Source organism: Miscanthus floridulus, chromosome 18, assembly GCF_019320115.1.
Source record: "Miscanthus floridulus cultivar M001 chromosome 18, ASM1932011v1, whole genome shotgun sequence".
Classification (NCBI taxonomy): domain Eukaryota; kingdom Viridiplantae; phylum Streptophyta; class Magnoliopsida; order Poales; family Poaceae; genus Miscanthus; species Miscanthus floridulus.
The window spans coordinates 118,244,300-118,261,063 of NC_089597.1; positions in this window are offsets into that span (position 1 = coordinate 118,244,300).

The window sequence follows — 16,764 nt, forward strand, 5'->3', positions numbered from 1 at the left end:
ATTTGGCACCATAGCGCTTTCAGAAATTCTGAAACTCAAAAGTTAGTTTGAAAAGAAATATTTTGTTGGCAATATCTATTGTCTTGGTTATATAAATGCTGCTATTTTTCATGTTACATGTTCTTCTTGTTGATCTCTTTTATGAAAAGTTACTTACAGTATTGACATAATGGTAATTTAGATTCTTGTAGCTTTGCCGTCTCTTCTTACACAATTCCAATTACCTATGTATAGGCAGTGTATTTCCCACCTCTCAGTTCAATTAATTCTTTGATTTAGTGGTTCACTAATATATTCATATATGCAGTTTGTTCATGTTTTCCGTATATGTCATTTCCTGATTACATTTGCCTTCCCGATTTCTTACATATTCAATATGTCAATTCTCAATGGTACCGCATCGACCAGGTATGTGCTCCTCCTTTTTTGCCCATTTGGATCTTCAGGTTACATGCGTCTATATATTAACTTACTCATCTTATCAGCATTCCCTCTGAACATACTAAACTAAATTTATTTAGTCAGCGGTGGTCAAGGAGAAATAAATTCTTTGCCAACAAAAATTTTACATCTGTATATGATAATCGTCCTAATATACTACGCGCGCAAGGGCGCGCGTGATGGACTAGTAACTGCTTCAAACCAATGTTCTTCTGTGGTCTCTCAAAGTGGCCACATCGCTCGGAATTCACACAGCCGACCACGTCGCCTGAAATTCCCTCCCGTGGACATGAGCAGGCCACGTCGTCTAGAAATGCGACGATGAACGCTGGCCACATGTACTCTCCCCCGTCTAGCAAAAAAAAAACCACGCACATAGCCCTCCCCATCCTCTCTCTCTCTCTCTCGTATCCTCTCCCTCTCTCGCGGTGTCTCCCGAGACGCCGGCGGGCCAAGCGACGGCGCATCCCGTGGGTGGCGCGTCGGCGGCCCCCTCCCCCTCCATCCCCTATGCGGGTGAGTCCCGACGGTCTCTTCTCTTCTCCTCCCTCCATGCACATCTCTCTCTCCCTCTCCATCTCCCGATGTGGCACCACAATAGCCAGGCCCCCACGATGGCCGCTCTTCGGCGCGCGGCTACGGGCGAGCCCCGGTGGTGGGCATAGCCACGGGCCAGCGGTCCCTATCCCCTCCCCCGTCATGCATGCATCTCTCTCTCCGGCCCTGGATCGGGCGGCGTACCAGTGTGGGGAGGCCTCCATGCGCATGGATCAACCGCCATGCCAGCACGGGACCGCCCGGCCGTATCAGCGTCTCACCCGCCATCGCGCACGGTCGCCCATAGCACGGACGACCCCCCAGTGCGGCCACACCCAACACGGGCGACCCCGCCACCTGCGTCACGAGCGGATTTTTTTTTTATTTTTAACACTTTTTGTAAACTAATTTTAAATCTAACACTGTTTTATTTTTTTCCAAAACTAACACTTTTGCTCTCGTCTATTTCCCTGGCGCGGCGAAACGCTTGTGCCGCGCCATACATGGTGGCACGGTGAGAGGGATGACGTGGCGACAACTGGGGGGCTAATCGGTGAAGTGGCAGGGCTGTGACAGAACCGCCCAATTTATATAAGATCAAGTACGGCTGTCCCCGCTAACACGTTGACACGTGCATACTTTCACTTATATAAACCCGGTAGTCCGCCGAGTGTCTCGAAAGACCTCGGTAAATCAATATCACAACCAAGATTGCATGATTAAGCAAATACACATCACATACACATGGTTGCAGCGGAAATAACATTACAAATGGGTTCACAAATAATAGTACAAGTTTGGGCTTCAAAACCATTTAGTGAAAACAACATAGCTTTCAAATGAATACATTAATATAAGTTCCAAATATATGGCTAGCATAAGTGACATCATCCGACAAAAGCATATAGATGAGAAGTAAGTATAGAATCACAGAGCCCACCGACGGTTAGCCACCATCATCAACAGGTCGAGAACATCACCTGCAACAAGGTGGGATAAATCCTGAGTACTCGAATGTACTCAGCCAGACTTACCCGTCTTAAACCAAAACAAAGCGACACCAAGGATTATGCAAGGCTTTCTTTAGTGGGCTAGCTGACTCGTTTGCGAAAAGCATAAGCTATCATGAAGAAACCATTTTAAGTACTTTGCATCATCTTTATTATGACCTATCCATCTAGGTAAGCACCTGTACTATAGCAATCACTTGATTAACCAATAACATCCAGTTACCAACTTAGATTTAGCATATCTCATACCATCCAGATAACCATCATTGTTCCATCATAATTATTACGATGCCGTAGCTCAAGTCAAGTGCTCACTATCCAGGAGCGATGGCGATTTGAATTGATTCCTAACCAGCTGGTGATTTATTCCTTACACAAACCTCACTCACCCGCTAAAGTGAGGTATCGGTCACCGAGTCAACTATCCAGGAATCTCGAGTTTGCCAGGAACCACATGTACCCGAGGGCCGACCGACTGCCCTTTGGTCTTATCATTGCGCCCCCGTGTCCTACCACACCTGCTCCGGTACAGTGCGCTGTGGGCAATCTACTTGGCCTGAATAATCTCCCAGCTTCGCGGTCGAATGGTACTTTCTTCGGCCAACTAAATGTAAGGCATGCGTTCAACATGACAAGAGGGACGAGCAACGGTCGGTCCTTAATCGACACAGACGGAAACTAACAGCACCCCAGAACCCTGTCTGGTTGCCTCCAACTTTTCCGTCCGGTCTCTAATTATCCATCACACATGGTTAATTACAGGATATCATTCTTTCCATAGCTAAACTCTTCCAGTAACCGCCTATAATGTAGGTGACCGGATATCACCGATCGCTACCGGTCTAAGCAAGGCTAAGCAGGTATTCGATCCCGACCTAACAGGGTAATAAGGTAATAAGGTAGGCAAGAATAGTAATAAATGCATCAACGGTTTCAATCAACTCCTACAACTTAATGCAACAATATATAAACTCATATATATAGAAAGAATTGCTTTTATAAAGTAGAAGACTTATAATGCTTCGGGGCTTGCCTGGGATCCGACACAAGTTAGTTCAGTTAGCTTGCACCGTCTCCGGGTTCGGCTCCAACATCCTGTCCTTCATGTGGTTCATCTAGCGTACCTAAATGAGATGCAAGATGCATGTGTATGAATGTGATGAATTGTAACACAAGATGCATCACATAAGCATTCAAGACAAACATAAGATTATGCAAGACATAGACACCAATAGCTATTTAACTAACCTCACACCACTAACTATAGAGAGCAAGCACATCAAGCATGGCACAAGTTTCCCAAGATCTCAGGTGCTCTAACTCAGTCGTCATTCAAGGCATAAGTTACACTTAACCATATACAAGCAAACACTATAATTGGAATCTACCAATTTCTGGACATGCAAACAGCAGCTACAAGATTTAGCTATAACTGGAGTTACACAAATCCAAATGACTTGCAAGAAGACATTTTGGAAAGCTTATGAAATTATCTACATCTTTTGTATAAACAAGTTTCACAACAAAGCACATTATCATAAAGAACTTTGCTAAGTTCCTAAATCTGTCCATAAACCACATTTGCAAGAAAATAATTATTAACTTATGTTGCAAACACATAATCGGGCAAAACCAACTTTACCAAAATGTCACACATGACTAAAGAACACCAGAAAACCTAGTGTCCATGACCAAATAAATTCTTTTAATGCATTTCTTAATTTATTTTAGATAACAAGGTGACTTAATGAACATATACCAAAAGTGCACAATAACTTCTACAAAAATTACAGTGGCTCATATATACTCTCAATAGTCTAATGTATAAATTTTACTCCATTTGAATATGTATAGCAACCTCTATGAAAAGGACAAGTTGATAAAGCAAGAAATCATGTGAGAGCAAGATAAACCAATAACTCACTCATGCAGCAACCAATGACCATGCAATTTTTACCACACATCAAACATCACATGAGTAGCATGCCACAAAAATTTCACTTCATTTGGAGCCCTAGATCTGCAGTTATGGAAAATAACAAATTCAACTAGCATTACGACCTTACTGCACAAATCTATTTTTGCCGCAAAATATTTAAACTAAAACATGCCATATTATAGATCTAATGCATAGAGAATTTTACAAGGATTCCAAAAAGTCCTCATTTGCTATTTTACGAATTTCCTATGAATTACTATGAATTTCCAAAGATTCAGTAAATTTACTGCAAATAGGTCCTTATCGGCACTATTCATTTAAGTCACAGACTTCGCAGTTAGATCCCTCCCTTTCATCAAATTCTTGTGCGAGGTCCCTGGTCGGAAAATAGGGCAGAGGATGGCTAGACTCGCGGCTCCGGCCGGCTGAGGCGGCGCCGACGACGTGCAGCTGCAGGCTCTGGCAGAGGAGGATCCAGGTGAGCCTCCAGGTGGCCGCGACATGGACGGAGGCGGCCTGTGGCCTGCTGGCCGCGCGAGCAGGCGGAGCGCCGGCGACTGCTCGGTGGCGACGACGCCACGGCGGTCGAGGTGACTGGAAAAGGGGTGTAGGAGGGGCGACGCACGACGGAGAATGTGGTGGCGCACACGGTAGGACGCGGGGGAGCCCAAAACGGTGGGGACGCGACGGCGGCCAGCTCGGCCATGGCAGACGCAGCCATGGTGGCTCTGTTCTGGCGTGCGCGCGCAGAGGGAGAGCGCCAGGAAGGGTGAGAGCGAGTACGGGATGCGTGGCGACGCTCGGGCGTTCGTATTTGGAGGCGCAGGGAGTGGGGCAGCGCGTGGCGTGGAGTTCGGACGCGCATCGGCCATTGGGGGGGGGGGGGGGGGCGAGCTCTGGTGCATGGTGGCCACGTAGGCAAAACGTCGAGCACGTGGCGAGCGTCGGTGAGGGTAAGGTGGGCGCCAAATTGGGCCAGATCTGGGCCGATTTAGACCTCAGGCCCAAAACAAAGTTTGAAGCCCGCAAACTGCTCTACATTTTCTATTTAAAGTGTACAGTCATTAGAGTTGTAGATTAGCGGTTAATCAAGTCCAAAGTTGACACTGTCAACAACTTAATAAGGATTAAGCCTTGCTCGGTTAGGACTCCAATTTGTTGGTCAAAACATGATCAAACTTGTCCCAACTTTTTACATGCTCTTCTCTAATGAAATATCTCCAACTTCTATTTTTGGGTCAAAGCATGATGCTTAATAAAAACTCGAGAACGCGGAATGCCAACCTAATGACAATGAATTCCAGACTTGGAATAATTCTAAGTGTTGAAAACAACAGCAAATTCGATCTTGTGACCTCAATTTGACTTACTTTCAAGCTGATCTAGCTCTTAGTCCAAAAACAAAGTTTGTTCTACATGATATGGACTACAACTTTCATTTAAGGTCCAACCTCAAAACTGGTATAGAACCTACTGTTCTACTTTGACCAAAGTAGGATCACGATGAAGCTTAAATTATCCTTTTTAATCCATTGGAGCATTTTCTTGGCATTTGCCCAACATGAACCTTTCATGACTTTTGTTGTAGAGTTCATCTAGAGTCATTTGGGCATGGTTGCAAGATTTGGTTGACGATCGAGAATTCCATTCACTTTATAAAATCAATGTTAAGAAAGGCGCTAGGCGCTCTCTAGGCGGTGACCCTCAGCCTAGAGCCTAGGCGGGCCTAAGCGAGCCTAGGCGATACAAGGCGTTTTTCTAGGCGCTAGCATTTACATACATATATGTTTAAAAAAGAAAAGGAAATAAGAGATAAGTGGACTTTATTAAAGAGAAAGGCCTATTAGCAGGCTAAAAAAAGCCCAATAGCAGTATTTTCATCCCAAGTCCAACATATTCATCTATATATAGTGTGTAACCCTAAGAGAAAACGCTTCTCTCCCATCCTAGCCGCCAGTCGCAGCTCATCCGGTTTCTCCCCGACGCTTCTCTTCTCTCCCGCTGCTTCTCACCCGAAGTCCCTTCCGATGGTTCTCCTGCCTCCGACGGCGGCAGCTCTTCCGCTCGCCCTTCATTCTCCTCCCCCATGGCGGCGCTCGCTTGCTCCCGTCCTGCTACTGCGTCTCGTCTTCCTCCCATCCGTGCCCCAGCCTCTGCCTGCATGCGGCCTCCTGGCCGCGTTCGCAGCCCGCCCTCTTCCCAGCCACGCCCGCGCCCGTTGCTAGCCTCCTCCTGGCGCGCTCGCCGCCACCCGTTGTCACTCCCGCAGGCAGCGCAACCCTGGATCCGGGGGCACACCGCCTAGCCTCCGCCTACCCCCTTAGGCGAGGCGGTGCCCCTCCGCCTAGCGCGTAAGCGCGCGTAGGCGAGCGCCTAGTAGCGCCTTGTCATTCATTGTATAAAATAATTCAAGCAAGGACATAACTCGTCATTTCATGTGACTTCTTGATTCCAAACTTCATGAAACTTTTCGAGTGCCCAATATAGATGGGTATTGATGTGAGACACATGAAGATATCCCAATCACACCACCCAAGCATATATCTTGAAAAGGGGTCTATAGGCGAGCAAAGGTGCAATATCCAAGTTTAGGTTGGGGCTCGTTTCTATAGGTTTGACCTTGACATCTTCATCATCACTTAATATGCCATGTTCGAGCTTAAACCCATTGCTTAACTAGCGGCAAACACCTGGGGTGTTACAGCCCTCCCCCCTTAAAAGAATCGCGTCCCGAGATTCAGGACGAAAGACTTTTTATGGAAGAAAGACATGCTACCAGTTTCCAATATCAGCCATAGCTTTAGGCTACCTAGCTTCAAGCATAAGAGAGGCTAATTTGGTCAAGACACTTTCTGATACTTGTCCTTTGTAGTAAGTTTTGTCTGAAGAATTTCCTTTGTTGGCCTTCATGAAGTATTGTTACTTTGGGAGGAATCCAAGATAGCAATGTCTTACATACTTCGTCCTTGATGTACGAAGAGCGATACAAACGTAGACTAAATACTTGCAGCATCTACTTCCCAAGTGGATATAGCACGGACCATAAGGACTTTGCACTAGATCACAGCCTGTTGATGGATATTCCTTGCAACGGTGCTATATTTGTTCCTAAGGTTTGAAAAGCAGATCTCTACAAAAGTGGCTTGAGCACAACTTTTCATAAGGGATGAGATCCTATACGACAAACATCCACTAAGGTTATGGAAAACCGACTAACCAACAGACAATGTCTATTCCGGTTGTAACTGTCTAGTCATTTAATGCCAACTGATGGAAAGCTACATAATGTTCCATGGGTGTAGTTCTCTTTCTCTGATAACAATATTGTATGGTCTAAGTCTGCTGAGTGAGTGGTAAACGTAGTAGCTGACTCTATCGGCTCAACGTTCTCGATGATCATTCCTTAGGGAGCCTTTGGATCCAAGTTGCAATAGTGATCTGGGTGGAATCTGATGCAACCTCTTGGGTAAAAACACATATAAGGTACCAAAGGCATGTCAGCATTGGAGAACCATTGACGCAGAAGGATATTAGCGAGGCTTGGAGGACAACACAAGTTGCAAGTAATCACAAAACTAGGGACTAGTTCACTACTAAGCAGGTTGAGTATAATTTGCCTTCGTGGTGCAGTTGCACAGCAAGTTGGGTTGACTTGCATCGTAGCAAAACCAGCTTTCTTAAACTATATTTGACATCAAGGCTTCCATTCTAAGGCCAATCAATATCTCAAAAACCATAATCCGAAAATCTACGGTTTGACACCTTTCCAGTTGCTTTTGAATTGCAAGGGCACAATTTTCGACTTCTAGAACACCTTGACTGCCCACGCATTGCTGATCTAAGAGGGCAAAGGCAAGGAACATAGGGGTGCAATTAGTCTTCTTAAGGGTATGGAGGGTTGTCTAATAGCAATACACCTACAAGTTGTAATTTCTTGGCAGGAATGACAAACACAACCGTCTAATGCAAATGATGATCGCAGTCACAACGAAATTGTAGATTATGTACCCTTTTGTTTTCTATTCATATCTCACAAACTACTACTCCAATATGCACAAATTTTGGTGGACATGTAGATCCAGGGGTCTTCTAACTACTCACCAAAATTCAACTCAAACGGACACCGTTTGACCATCCAAACAATTCATCTACCAAAACTGCTCTGTTCTGAAATGGCAGCAAACCGAGCCGACAAGATATCTCTCAAATCCGATGTTTTACTCAACCAATACTCAAACCAACTTAAGATATTGAAGGGTCCTAAGCGAGGAATGAGATCACCAAGTTTGGGGTCAATCCAACTTCGTTTGAGTCACTAACCACCGGCTTAAAGATAACCGGTTTAGTGCCACAAAATCGGGACATATTTCATGTTCTCCCTTTTCTTTGCTTCACACATTGAGGTGTGGGTTTTGCACTCTCTAACCTTTCTCATAGCAGCAGCAGCCTTTCCCTAGCTGAGGATGGGGGCTAGAGTTTTCCTCACATGCTTCTCTGATAATACTTCAACCATCGTTCTAGACACCAACTTGACTATGCACAAGCATTGGACTTATGGGCTGTTTTCGCAGGGCACAAAACATTATTCCACATGTAGGGCATTTCTACATTGACAAGGAACCATTCCTATATATCCTTCGGCACTTCATCCAATAGAGTCCGGACACATGTGTTAGTGGCACCTTAGGGCACAAAGATGCTGACTAAAACTAGGGACATGCTTTCGCTAGCTCCTACCTAGCCGATACAACGTCTTGTACTATATACGTGATTGTCCATGATGGAATTGACTTGATAGCACATTTGGAGAAGAAGTAGCACTTGCATTGCGGGGCCAGGTTTGTTGTTTCCTTGATCAACATTGTTCTGTGAGATCTGGCCTTCATAGTTACCAAATAGTCGTTACCTAACTGAAGACTAACTTTCCTACTGGTAACAAATCAGTTGTCCCTCAACACTAAAAAGGTTCCAAATCTTCACTCTTGATAATAAAAATTGTGGTCGAAGCCTACAGATGGTCGCCATTGAAGTCAGCAGAAAGGGGTCACACTAAAGGAGGTCGGTTCATCTACGTGATCCTTATGCACCTAAAGATTGAAAACTTGGACAGGAAACTCATAAGTACTAGGTGACCTATTACAACGCATAATATCCCGGTCCATTTATCATCCGACTGATAACTTGCTCAACCTTAAGTGTGGTGCACCTTTCTGATCCAACGAGAATGACATAAGTTGCTCACTAGATGACCGACGCCATTATAGGGACAGTCACGTCGAGTCACTTGTCTACCACCTCTTGCAGTCTATTAATGTTCAGGTTAGTGACCTGTTCTTTAAGGTTAATCGTTGGACGACTTCAAAAGGGAGTCCTATTGCATCTAGTTCAACATATAGATCTCTTGACATGATAAGGAGAGATAACCAAGGAAGAGCTTACGTGAAAATAACACATCGGTGCAGTTTTGCAATGGATCATGACTAGAAACCTCGATACCAGCATGTGCCGAGCAGCACAACCTTGTGTGCGCGCCCATAGGAGGCTCTCGGTTTCATCACGGCACCGTAGATCGCTAATCGTGGCACCATTACTGAACATACAACCCACAAGAAATCTCACGTGGCACAATTTGGGTTGCATAGAAGCAAGCACCATGAGAAGGAGGGATAGCAAATAATGGTAGTCACAAGGTTAGGAGTCAACAAGGAGGCGATCTGAAGATCAAAACACAGCGCAAGAGAACATAGCCTAATTGTCGACGACAACTGAGCAGGTGACTCTTGCTAATTTCCATATATGTCTTGTGTCCACCCAAGTGATTATCAGATAAAGATTAACATGAGATTTGGTCTTGTCGAGTAGCAACATGAGATCAAGACTGATAAATATTCAGAGATTTGAAAGGGTTGGAGACAAAACAAACGAGATTCAAGGGACAGAGCCATTGCGCTGACTAGGGATTCAGTTGATAAAGCAATGACAGAATCTGTGAGGATAAGGTTCCAAAGCCAGGGTAGATAGCGATTAGCGTTGCACCAGATCATCTGTAGGAGAAGGAGCAATGAAGTCCGATAAGGATTTTTGAGCAAGGTCCTCCCACATAGGAGCGGGACAACCACGACACATGCAAGCATTCAAGAGAACTAAACTTGGGCCTAAGGTCAAGCAAAGGCATAGATAAAGTCTTCGTAGCGCAATGTTCAAGGCTAGCAACCACATATACAGGCTCAGGTTCCTAAGAGAGAACTCAATTGGAAACGACAACCATAGGATTATCAAAACTTGGATGCTGTTCCAGGATAGCGCTCTTCCACACTCGTATGCTGACCGAGGACAAAAGGGTGACAACTACGGCACTACCTAGATAACGAGCATTCACGCCTATGAGAGATCAATGTCATTTTGTTCATTTCTGAGGCTACTCTTATTCCCTAGATTCTTTCTGTTTTTTTATTGCCGTGCCCTTACAACAACCTGGCCATCTTTCTTACTTCCAAGGTCTGAGGATGGTTATATTTTCCCTTGTTTACAAAATGATGCCCCTCAAATCATGTGTGTGCTTGTTCTGATGTGCTAAACTGGAGGTGGATGAGGGATTTGAGCCAGGTATTTAATTTGGTTCCTTTCTTGCCTTCATTTGGCTGCACATGGATTTTGGTTTTACAACAATGCCAGGACAGAAGCTTCCCTCCTAGGTAGCAGTAACGTGGATGCCGTGCTCTTCTGGTTGTACAAAGGTTGGCTATAACTTCTGCATTTCAAGAACACTGCTCTTCCGTCTTCTATGTTGTCGCCTTAGTTGTGTATCCAATTCTGCAGGTCAAAAGCTGCGAAAGATGGTGTACAGGTCATGCCCACTGCGAGTGCTTTTCTTGCCGACTCATCTATGATATATGTGAAGGGCGGGCCTCAAGCGGTAGAGTCTTACCACCCGTGACCGGAAGGTCCCGGGTTCGAGTCGCGGTCTCCTCGCATTGCACAGGCGAGGGTAAGGCTTGCCACTGACACCCTTCCCCAGACCCCGCACAGAGCGAGAGCCCTCTGCACTAGGTACGCTCATCTATGATATATGTGAGATTGACAGCCTCTTATTTGCCTCTCCTTATCATGCCAAGATTGGCCATTGCAAGTGCATTGAAATTTTCATATATCCACTAGACTTGCCTATTTACTTTGGGGAGATGATATCCAATATATTAAAACTGCAGCCTGAAGAATCTGAGTGGGATGATGAGTTTGACAATGAATTATATGTTTCTGAATTCTATCGTACCTCCTCTCCGTACTTTTCACTGGCTAGATGTCGAGCATAATAAACACTGAAAGCTAATATCCTTGTTGCGCTGTGTAACTTACAGTTAGTTCAATTGTTACGTGCCTTAAAATACATTGTTAGACGACAAGTGATTCATGTTGAAATCCCTAAAGTTGCCACAGATATCACTCTGTTGTTATCTAGGCATGCTATTTTCTCAGCTCATTCATCTATTCATGCAATACTATGTATTCATAAAGGAGTAGATCTTTTCGTTTTAATATAGTTATATGCACTGCAACTCCGCCTATGTTGTCTCAACATAGCAGGTCCCAAGCCCTGGTAAAGGAGGAGGGTTGTGATAGGCGTGGCGAGCCAACGTTAAATCTAGCCATCCTGATGAAGATGACTTAGAGCCCTTATTTGTTTGCCTTAGTGATGGATGAGGTCACAAGGACATACAAGGGGACATCCCTTGGTGTATGCTTTTCGCGGACGATGTAGTGCTAGTTGATGAAAGCCGGACATGAGTGAATCAGAAACTGAAGTTATGACGGGAGACTTTGGAGTCCAAAGGTTTTAGACTCAGTAGAACTAAAACTGAGTATATGAGATGTGACTTCGGCACTACTACTCGGGAGGAGGAAGATATTAGTTTGGAAGGTCAAGTAGTGCATAGGAAGGATACCTTTCGATATTTAGGATCAATGCTACAGAGAGACGGGGATATTGATGAAGATGTTAGCCATAGAATCAAAGCAGGGTGGATGAAGTGGCGGCAAGCATCTGGTGTCCTATGTGACAAAAGGGTACCACAGAAGCTAAAAAGCAAATTTTATAGGACGGCGATTAGACCTGCTATGTTGTATGGTGCAGAATGTTGGCCTACAAAAAGACGACATGTTCAACAGATAAGTGTTGTGGAAATGCGTATGTTGCGTTGGATTTGCGGTCATATAAGAAGGGATCGAGTTCGGAACGATGATATACGTGATAGATTAGGGGTAGCACCAATTGAAGAAAAGCTTGTCCAATACCGGTTGAGATGGTTTGGACATGTCCAACGGAGACCTCCAGAGGCACCGGTGCGTAGTGGAATTCTAAGCCAGGATAGTAACGTGAAGAGAGGTAGAGGAAGACCGAAGTTGACTTGGGTAGAGGCAATAAAATGAGACTTGAAAGGATGGAATATACCCAAAGACTTAGCCTTAGATAGGAGTGCTTGGAAGACAGCTATCCACGTGCCTGAACCTTGATTGCTTCTGCTGGGTTTCAACTCTAGCCTACCCCAATTTGTTTGGGACTTAAAGGCTTTGTTGTTGTTGTTGATAGTTATACGCACTGCATGCTCAAGAAAAATATAAAAGACCAAATCGGACACATGTACCATCATGCCAACTTTCATTATTTCTGATCGTTTCACCCTTGGACCATGAAAAGTTGAGATGCTTATCATCTTTAGGTGCATGAAAAATATACATGTCCATTTAGTTCGCAAGACAATTGTTTAGGTGCTTTCCCTTTTTTAAATCTCGTTATCTCTAATTGAGCCTTGTTATTGTCACAAATCCTCTATGTGCCCCACAGATTTGTATTGATACATGATGATAGCTTCTACTGATTTCAAATCAAAAGGGTTGCAGCATGGAGGGTGATGCAGATTTCATTTGTTCATGTAGGTTTCCCCATGCCTTAATGTACAACGTTCGCTTAGATTTGTTTCCAACGTTGGCTCAGCGAGTGCAGCGGATATTTGCCTCCTGCTATAGCTGAGAAGAAGCATGACAAAACCTTTCTTCTAATATAGAAAGTAGTTTCTTTGTTCCAGTAGTAGACTGTTTTGCTTCATATTTTGCTGCACAACTTATGTGACAAATACAGATGGCTATGATCATACATCTGTTCCCAGTTAGCCTTTGCTAAATAAACTTGCATTTTTAATCATGCTACATGCGCCGGCCTTGATTGTTTATTGTCCCATTGCAGGTTTCCGTTTCTCAGCTACTCAAGAAAGGAGAGGGATTCACCTAATTTCAAAGACCACTTTGTTCGGTTTTTGTGACTCCTCTTTGTGCTTCTGCAGCATTTGCACATTGTTTCCTCTGCCATTAGATTTAGAGACCAATGAGATGGCTTCCTTTATCCTCTGCTTCTTTTGTTGCAGGCTGGTGTGTACACACTACTGTTTGCATGTTCTTGCAGCCCCCTTCTCCAGAAAAAGGTATGATGTTGTCTCAAAATAGTGGTGCTCCTTTTATAATATAGTTCTTAATGATTTCACAGTGTGCATTGCTTCCTTCGTAAAACAGTTGCGCCAGGTCCTAAACGCTATTTGCAACTACAGATGCATCCTTTTTCACACTAATTGTTACAAGTTATTCATTCATCTTGCTCATAGGTTTGACCTGACCAATCTGGATGTTTAATACCGTGGCTGATGATGAAATGTCTTCACTGGTCACTTCACCACGCCTACCTATCCAATCTCAAAAAAACCCAAACCTGAATTTTTCATAATGTTTGAAGGTTTCTGGCTAACGCTGTGATCACCCTACCTGATATGCATATCTCTGTTCCTCTGGTTAGGCGCAGTTGGCTCATCTGTGTTTTACTTTGAGGCATGCTTGCAGATAAACTGAGTTAGTCTCCTTTTTCGATTATTAGAGCAGGACCTTCTTCTCATATATTTTTGGGCTTCTACAAGCATTTGAATATGTTTGTTGCCTATGTAGACTCATATACCTACTTATATGTGGTTAGCCGCTGTCTTAGTTCTAACCCGAAGATGCACATTTGGGACTGATTTTATGATATATATCTATATATGCAGTCCTCATGATCAGATATTATTATGACTTTGTCAGGTACGGTACACCAAAATGGTAGTATGAAACACGGGACTACAACTTCCATGAAGTAAACTATTATGCGGCTGAGTATTTTGCAATGGTATGATCTGTATGCACATCCATTTTACTTGCTGCTGTAAATGTGCTATCCAAACATGGCAGCCATTATTTTTTACAGATAACTTTGCCTACGATGAAAAATTATCTATGCTGCTTTTGTAAGGGCTGTTGATAGTTGGTACTCGATCATGCCTGGCCATATTAGACAAAGTCTGAACCTCCTCACCTTTCATGTTGATTTCCTACCTATACCTGCTTACTGGACTTTACATGTTTTTTTAATGTATAGGCAACTGTTGTTGGTACATATAACAATGATGATTCTACTCGTTAAGGTCAGGTTCATCCCTAACGCACCCCTTCGATTTCTGTATAATAGCAATGCTAATTTTTCTTCGCCTCATGCTTACCACGATATACTGCTAGCCTTTTCAAAACATAAAATGGAGATGACATAGTATTCGTCGCCATGTATTTCCTCTTTACAGCTTTGTGCTTTATTCTTTTCCCGCCTTCAATATGCTTGGACTAAAAGGCTTTATTGTTGTTGTTGTTGTTGTTTAGTATGCTAGAGTTTTTCCTATGATTTTAGATTATCCTGTATGGTCTTACTTCATACCTTACGCTCTGTTGCCAAATATATGTCGGCACTATGCTTAGTTGCCTGTGTTTGCTGCCTTACTGTCAAAAAAAAATGCTGAGTTTTGTATTCGCGCTGAACAGGCTACGTTGTTACAAGGATTTTTTTATCCTGCTGTGCCAAAAAAATAATAGTTCTTCACGACCCTATTGTTTCTCTTTGTTACAAGGAAATTTTCTACCCTTACCTGCCGTCATCTATTATTGCAGGCATACAAATAGTTCTTCGTAAGCTTTGTTGCATGCCGTTGTCAGTTTCCGTACGTTTCGATCACACACGAGGTTCCTGGTGATAGTGCCTATTTCTATGGCATCGAGGTTGAGTTGTCTATATTATTTCGAGCGAGGCATACCAACGCTGGCTCTTTTTGGGTCCTCACTGACAAACTGTTCGGTCACTTATGAAGAGTATGTTATTTTCTCTCTTTATATTTGTTACAGACCATGTGCTCGCTTCTCAGTTTTGTCTGATGCAGCCTTGTCTTTTAGCTATGCTGTACTTGGTATTCATATAATTATCGTTGCCCTTGTTTTCGCAGTCTTTTGTTCCTTGTACTGAAAAATTTCAGAGTTGTACATACATATAACCTAAGTCTGGGTTAGGAAAGTACAAAAAAAAATCAAGGCATCTTCATCTCTGAACTTTATGTGGCCTTTTTTATATTCATCCAAATGCCTCTTTGAACAATTTTTTTGTCAGATGAAATGTGCTTTACTATTCAACAGTAGCCTTGGCTGAACTTTCTACAAATTTCACCTACAGGCTGCTATTTAGTTCATTAATGATTTTTTTATACTCTCAGCTGTGTTTGCTTGAGAAATAGGGTCCACCTCCTATGCTAACAGTTCATCGGCTTTGTTCTTCTGGGAAAAAAGGTCACCTTATCCGACAACAAGATATGAACATCCTTGACCTCATTAGTAGCGTTCCTTGGAATTTCGCACCATATTTTCTAAGAATGGCTCCAGGTTTTGTACTTTTCATACATTATTGGTTTTGCTGTTGTGACACCAGTTGCCGCTTGATTTCAGTACTTTTTTTTCTCTTAAGAAACAAGGTTGCCTGTAGCCTTTGCCTAAACATGCAGGATCTAATACTGTGGTTCATCTCTTTACAGATATCCAATGCCTTGAACAGGTAGCAAGAAGAGAGCAAACAGCTATTGGGCATGCCATCTGAATAACGGCAAAACAATGCCCTGCTGCATGTTCCAGGGGGACAAAAAAGGTACTAAGCTTCTTGACCCTTTTCATCAGATTTGTGGCATTGCCACAGTTCCGCACGGGCCTTTCCTATTAGGTAACAAATAGGATTACCTAACACTTCTTCAAATTTGACTGTATGTGACAGTGCTTAATGATCGTTACTCAATAAATCAGCTGAGTAGCCACAGAGGTCCAAAAGGTTGCCGATGTCACCTGTTTGTAGACTCTTCGATCTTCATAAAGGACCAAAAGGTTGCTGCTGTCAGCCGTTTGTAGACTCTTCACTTACAATGTGTATTGCATTGGCTGCCACGCCACATCTGTATAATATAAGACATGTAATCTACTCATAGTTGAATCTATGCTTGTGACATGTCTACCACTCCCTCCATTCCACATTATACCTGGGTTTTGGCTTCTCTAGGTACCTTTTTCCTATGTATCTAGACTATCTTATAAATTAACCATTGCAAGATTAACAGAGTCGCATTTTGCGTACGCCCGCGAGGGCTCTCTCTCATACAACAGAGAATGAAGCCCTCACCTGCAACGCATCGCCGCTGCATCATCTGTATCATATACGTACCTATATATGATATCCAGTATTAGCCTACTTATGTACATCATCAGATATGTATATGACCCGCCAGCGATCTCTCTCCAGTGCAGACAGCTATTACCTAACCTATTCGACCTCTCTGTGTGTTTGCATTATGTCCTTGCATCAGTGCGCCTTCTTTATAAGCATCATCGCTGCAACAAAACCAAAAAGCAAATTTGCGTCCGCGCAAATGCGCGCGGCTTATACTAATTAATATTAGCATAGGG